Source organism: Triticum dicoccoides, chromosome 5A (genome assembly GCF_002162155.2).
Source record: "Triticum dicoccoides isolate Atlit2015 ecotype Zavitan chromosome 5A, WEW_v2.0, whole genome shotgun sequence".
Taxonomy (NCBI): domain Eukaryota; kingdom Viridiplantae; phylum Streptophyta; class Magnoliopsida; order Poales; family Poaceae; genus Triticum; species Triticum dicoccoides.
Genome location: NC_041388.1, coordinates 708,546,079 through 708,553,230, shown reverse-complemented (window position 1 = coordinate 708,553,230; position 7,152 = coordinate 708,546,079).

Sequence of the window (7,152 nt, the reverse complement as noted above, 5' to 3'; positions counted from 1 at the left end):
ACTGTGGAGGTGGGCACCGCACACGGCTAAAGATCAACTTGTGTGTCTATGGGGTGCCCCCTCCCATGTATATAAAGGGGGGAGGGAGGAGGAGGACGGCCAGGGTTGGCGCGCCCAAGGGGGGGGGGATCCTATTCCAAGTAGGATTCGGCCCCACCCTTGCCTACTTCCGCAAGTAGAAGGGGGGAGGAATAGGAGAAGAGAAGGAAAGGGGGGCTGGCCCCCCTAGCCCTAGTCCAATTAGGTTTGGGCTAGGGGAGGCGCGCACCATCTCTTGGCCTGCCTCCTCTCTAATACCACTAGGCCCATGAGGCCTAGTAACTTCCCGGAGGGGGTTCCGGTAACCCAGGTACTCCGAAACTCCTCCGAAACGACCCGAACCATTCCGGTGTCCGAATTTAACCGTCCAATATATGAGACTTTATGTCTCGACCATTTCGAGACTCCTCTTCATGTCCATGATCTCATGCGGGGCACCAAACAAACTTTGATACGTCAAATCACATAACTCATAATACAAATCGTCATCGAACGTTAAGCGTGCGGACCCTACGGGTTCGAGAACTATGTAGACATGACCGAGACACATCTTCGGTCAATAACCAATAACGGAACCTGGATGCTCATATTGGTTCCTACATATTCTATGAAGATCTTCGGTCAAACCACATGACAACATACGTGGTTCCCTTTGTCATCGGTATGTTACTTTCCAACAATACCGCCGAATCAAAGTATGACATGCTGGTAAGCAGTATGAATATTATCGCTCACAACTCTTTGTGTTCTACTCGTGCATATAACATCTATGCATAAACCTCGCTCGGATGCCACTGTTGGGGAATGCAGCATTTCAAAAAAATTCCTACGATCACGCAAGATCTATCTAGGAGATGCATAGCAACAAGAGGGGAGAGTGTGTCTACATACACTCATAGACCAAAAGCGGAAGCGTTTAGTAACGTGGTTGATGTAGTCGAACGTCTTTGCGATTCAACCGATCAAGTACCTAACGCACGACACCTCCTCGATCTGCACACGTTCAGCTCGGTGATGTCCCTCGTACTCTTGATCCAGCTGAGGCCGAGGGTGAGTTTCGTCAGCACGATGGTGTGTTGACGGTGATGATGAGTTACCGACGCAGGGCTTCGCCTAAGCACTACGACAATATGACCGAGGTGTAAAACTGTAGAGGAAGGCACCACACACGGCTAAAGATCAACTTGTGTGTCTATGGGGTGCCCCCCTCCCACGTATATAAAGGGGGGAGGGAGGAGGAGGCCGGCCAGGGTTGGCGCGCCCAAGGGGGGGGGATCCTATTCCAAGTAGGATTCGGCCCCACCCTTGCCTACTTCCGCAAGTAGAAGGGGGGAGGAATAGGAGAAGAGAAGGAAAGGGGGGCCGGCCCCCCTTAGCCCAAGTACAATTCGGTTTGGGCTAGGGGGCGCGCGCCACCTCTTGGCCTGCCTCCTCTCATCCACCACAAGGCCCATGAGGCCCAATAACTTCCCGGAGGGGGTTCCGGTAACCCCCAGTACCCCGAAACTCATCCGAAATGACCCGAACCATTCAGGTGTCTGGATGTAACCTTCCAATATATGAATCTTTATGTCTCGACCATTTCGAGACTCCTCTTCATGTCCGTGATCTCATCCAGTACTCCGAACAAACTTCGGTACATCAAATCACATAACTCATAATACAAATCGTCATCGAACGTTAAGCGTGCGGACCCTACGGGTTCGAGAACTATGTAGACATGACCGAGACACAGCTCCGGTCAATAACCAATAGAGGAACCTGGATGCTCATATTGGTTCCTACATATTCTACGAATATCTTTATCGGTTAAACCGCATGACAACATACGTTGTTCCCTTTGTCATCGGTATGTTACTTGCCCGATATGCGATCATCGGTATCATCATACCTAGTTCAATCTCGTTACCAGTAAGTTTCTTTACTCGTTTTGTAATGCATCATCCCGCAACTAACTCATTAGTTACATTGCTTGCAAGGCTTATAGTGATGTGCATTACCGAGAGGGTCCAGAGATACATCTCCGACAGTCGGAGTGACAAATCCTAATCTCGATCTATGCCAACTCAACAAACACCATCAGAGACACTTGTAGAGCATCTTTATAGTCACCGAGTTACGTTGTGACGTTTGATAGCACACAAGGTGTTCCTTCGGTATTCAGGAATTGGATAATCTCATAGTCATAGAAGCATGTATAAGTCATGAAGAAAGCAATAGCAATAAAACTAAATGATCATAATGCTAAGCTAACGGATGGGTCTTGTCCATCACATCATTCTCTAATGATGTGATCCCATTCATCAAATGACAACACATGTCCATGGCTAGGAAACTTAACCATATTTGATTAATGTGCTAGTCAACTAGAGGCATACTAGGGACACTCTGTTTGTCTATGTATTCACACATGTACTAAGTTTCCGGTTAATACAATTCTAGCATGAATAATAAACATTTCTCATGATATAAGGAAAGATAAATAACAACTTTATTATTGCCTCTAGGCATATTTCCTTCAGATCATTGCCTGGATATCGTCATGATTATTTGAAGTTCTATCAATTGCCCAACGGTAATTTGTTTACCCACCGTTTGCTATTTTTCTCGAGAGAAGCCACTAGTGAAACCTACGACCCTCGGGTCTCTTTCTCATATTAGTTGCCTTTGTGATCTATTTTCCTTTTCTTTTCTTTTCAGATATATTAAACCAAAAATACAAAAATACCTTGCTGCAATTTATTCTTATTTATTTTATTTGGCATTCGATCTATCAATCTACTACAATTTATTCACGTCTGTTTGCCAATTTATTCACATACATCGGATTGCGAGTATTTGTTATTTATGTGCAGGTACCCTTTACGTATTTTTGCTTGGTTCTCCTACTGGTTTGATAACCTTAGTTTCATCACTAAGGGAAATACCTACCGTCGCTGTGCTGCATCATCCCTTCCTCTTTGGAGAAATACCGATGTAGCTTCAAGCCGCATCAGTATCTACGTATTCCGATTCACTATCGGCGCTTAACTATCATTGACTGGAAACATGTGGAATAGAGACTTGTGAAACGACTAGTCAGTTGGAAAGCCAAACTCTTGTCATATGGGGGAAATTGATATTGATAAATTCCGCCCTCAGCAATATGGTTGTTCGGTGTTTGGATTACTTCAGATCCAGATTGTTTTGGCAATGTGATAATGAATCTAAGAAATGCCGACCTAAAAGTCAAGGGGGCCTTGGAATTCAAGATCTTGAGATTAAAAACATCGCTCTTCTAAGTAAATGGGCTTACAAATTACTTGCTGAGAATGGTGTATGGTAGGAAATCATTCGTAACAAATACGTGTGGTCCAAAGCCATTTCTCAAGTTCATTGGAAACCCGATAATTCACATTTTTGGTATGGTGTCATGAAGGCCAAGGAATTCTTTTTTTATTTTGGCCATTTCTCAGTTAGGGATGGTTCTCAGGTTTGATTCTGGGAAGATATCTGGCTAGGCGCGCCCCCACTTACGGTGCAGTACCCTAGCTTGTACAGGGTTGTCAGACATAAATTTGTCACGTCAAACAAGTTTTGGGACAAGAAAACCCCGATATTTCTTTTTGTAGGGACCTCTTTGGCCCTTGTTTGGCAGCATGGAATGAGTAACTCACTCGTTTGGACAACATTTAACTGACAAGCGAACCGGACAAGTTTCGATGGAAACTGCATCAAAACGGCAATTTCTCAGTTAAGTCCTTTGTACGATGCAATGACTCATATTGATGTTCCCATTGATAACAAAAAATTGTGGAAGGTAAAAATTCCTCTAAGAGTGAAGATATTCCTCTGGTTTTTAAGTAGAGGTGTCATCTTAACTAGACATAATCTGGCACGATGTAACTGGCAAGGTAGCAAGACATGTGTCTTTTGCCAACATGATGAGTCTATTAAACAGTTGTATTTTGAGTGTAAAATTGCTCGTGCAGTATGGGCCATAGTTCAAGTCGCTTCAAATCTATACCCCCCACGTAGTGTGCGTAACATGTTCGGCTATTGGTAGGCTGCCTTATGCTGGGCATTGTGGCTTACCAGGAATGATGTGGTTTTTAATAATAAATGTGGTTCTTCTCCTGTGCAGGTTATTCATGCATGTACGCGATGACTCCGTACTTGGTCTATCCTGCAGAAGTTGGAAGACAGAGACCTTTTTATGATGGCGTCTACACAGCTGGAGCGTACGGCCAGGGAGGTTTTCTCCCTCCATGGATGGCGGTGTAATCTCCGTATAGGATCTGCCGCACCCTAGGCTGTATTGATTTATTTTTGCTGCAAAACTATGTTTTTTGGTCGTTTGGACTTGTTGGTTGTGTACATCACGTTATGCAGAGGCCGAGCATTCTTTAGATGTGGTTGTATCACCTTAATAAATCAATTCAATGAAATGTCCTTTATCGAAAGAAACATAGGAGGAAAATTGTATTATAGCCTTGCAGGTTCTAGAATGACTTCTAAATGGGTAACTTCATGTTGGCTTGTTGCATTGCCGTGTTTTACTATGCCTTACTAACTTAGAAGTGGTCAATCATCGCTCCATCACCAGGACTGCCACTGCTGCCGACCTCACTCCATCATCGCTCAGGTGCAGCGGTCGTCACTCCATCGGTGTTGATGGTACAATAGCCACCGACGAGGACTCTTTGGTGAAGGTTGTTAAATTGTGATCCAAATTTTATCGTATTGGACTAGACATAGTACATACAGTGTGGGCTTTGCGTTGGTACCGGCTCTTACTAGTACAACTGGTTTACTTGTCCTCCATGGACTCTTATGTATTGCCCTCATAGATACCCCACGTAGTCGCGTCTAAGACGGTCTGTCGTCTTGTGCTTGTAATACTCCTCCTTATAGTGATTGCGCCTTCGTCCGTCCGTCATTTTCTCCCACAAGGGTTTCCACGTAAAAATCCATGTCTCTCGTATCTCGTTTATTCTCGTTTTATCTAACAAGTGGTATACAGAGCCAAGTTTCAGATACGAGATTTGAGACCGAGAGAACTAGGGTTTTGTGGGCCACCGCACATACGTGACCACGCGATCCGGCTTCGGATCGATTTCCGCTGCAACGTTGTACGAAGCCAAGACCGACAGGAGTTCAAAAGGATTTGCTGGCGATCCGTCCGACCACAAATTCCGCCGAGTTGCCGCCGCTTCAGCTCTTTCTCTGTGCGGAAGTCCCGAGTAGAAGCAATCAGCTCAAGTCGCCGAGACCTGTCAATTCTGCTGCCATGCACTGCTACGCGTGGATCAAGTCCAGAGGGTGCTCCTTGACCGTGACGTGAAGACATTACTACTAGTACTTACGGTTCTCAAGATCTGATTAATCTAGTAGCCTTTCTACTTCACGTGAAGGTTAAGATCTGCTACTACGTCTTCAACGAGACCAAAGAAATTTGCCAGTTCAAGTTTTTCGTTCTTCGGTAAATTCGTCTGCTACGTCCACTTCCTGAAGCTATCAGTTGCTATCTCTTTGGTTCTTTGCCCTGCAAATTTATTCTGTCAAGAATATTTTTTCTTCCGACTGGTACTACTTTGTGAACAGATTATCGACTCATGGCATCCATGAAGTTTGACCTTCCGCTACTGGATCGTGAAGCAAGGTTTAGTCTATGGTAAGTCAAGATGTGGGTGTTGTTGGCACAGTGCGAGTACGATGAAGCATTGGATAGTTTTAGGAAGAACCGAATTCAAGATTGGACTGATGAGGAGAAAATAATAGATTGTAAGCCTTTATCACAAATTCAACTCCATCTGCATAATAATATTTTGCAGGAAGTTATGAATGAGAAAACTACCGCCGCTCTATGGTTAAAACTGGAAGGGATTTGCATGACAAAAGATCTTACTAGCAAGATGCATCGGAAGCAAAAATTATTCCTGCACAGGTAACCCGAGGGAGGTAATGTTTTGAATTATATTTCAGAATTTAAAGAGATCATTTGATCTTGCTGCAATGGAGGTTAAGTATGAAGAGGAAGATACTACTTTAATGTTACTTTGTTCACTGCCAAGTTCTTATACCAATTTTAGAGACACCATATTATACAACCATCATACTCTCACATTAATGAAGTTTATGAAGCTTTGAACTCTAAGGAGAAGATGAAATTAATGGTGCCTCATGATGGTTCGAGTTCATCCCAAGCCGAGGGATTATCTGTTCGTGGCAGGACAAACGAGAAGAACTCCAATGATGGAAACAGAGGCAAAAGTAAGAATGGCCACATGGGCCGGTCGCAATCTAGAGACAAGAAATATTGCAGATATTGCAAGAAAGACGGGCATGGCATCTCAGAATGTTTCAACTTGCAAAATAAAGAAAAGAGGAAAGGTAACAAACAAGGTGAAAAATCTACTAATGTTTCTCGTGATGATAGTTCCGATGATGCTCTTGTTGTTATTGCTGGATGTGCTGAGACTAATGATGAGTGGGTACTTAACACTGCATGTACTTTTCATATGTGCCCGCATAGAGATTGGTTTAATACTTTTGATTCTACTACTCCTGTTGGTTCCGTTCAAATCAAAATGTTTGATGGCACACTTAGAACTTTGACAGATGTTTGGTATATTCCGAAGATGAAGGGAAATCTTATCTCTGTTAGTGCCCTTGATGCAAAGGGATACAATTATACAGGTGGAGATAGTGTTTTGAAGGTCACCAAAGGTTCCCTTATTGTGATGAAAGGTGACTTAAGTTTTACCAATGGTCTTTATTACCTTAGAGCCTCTACCGTTTCAGGTAATGCTACTCCGGTTGTTTCAAAGAATTTTGATTGTGATGCTGCCAACCTTTGGCATATGCGTCTTGGACATATGAGTGAACTTGGTTTGGCAGAGTTAAATAAGAGAGGTCTTCTTGATGGATATGAACCGGGTAAATTGGAATTTTGTGAGCATTGTATTTTTGGCAAACACAAGAGGGTGAAGTTCAACAATTCGACTCATACAACCGAAGGTATTCTTGATTATGTTCATTCTGATTTATGGGGACTATCTCACAAAAATTCACTAGGTGGTGCAAGTTACATGCTGACTATTATTGATGATTATTCGAGAAAAGTTTGTCCTT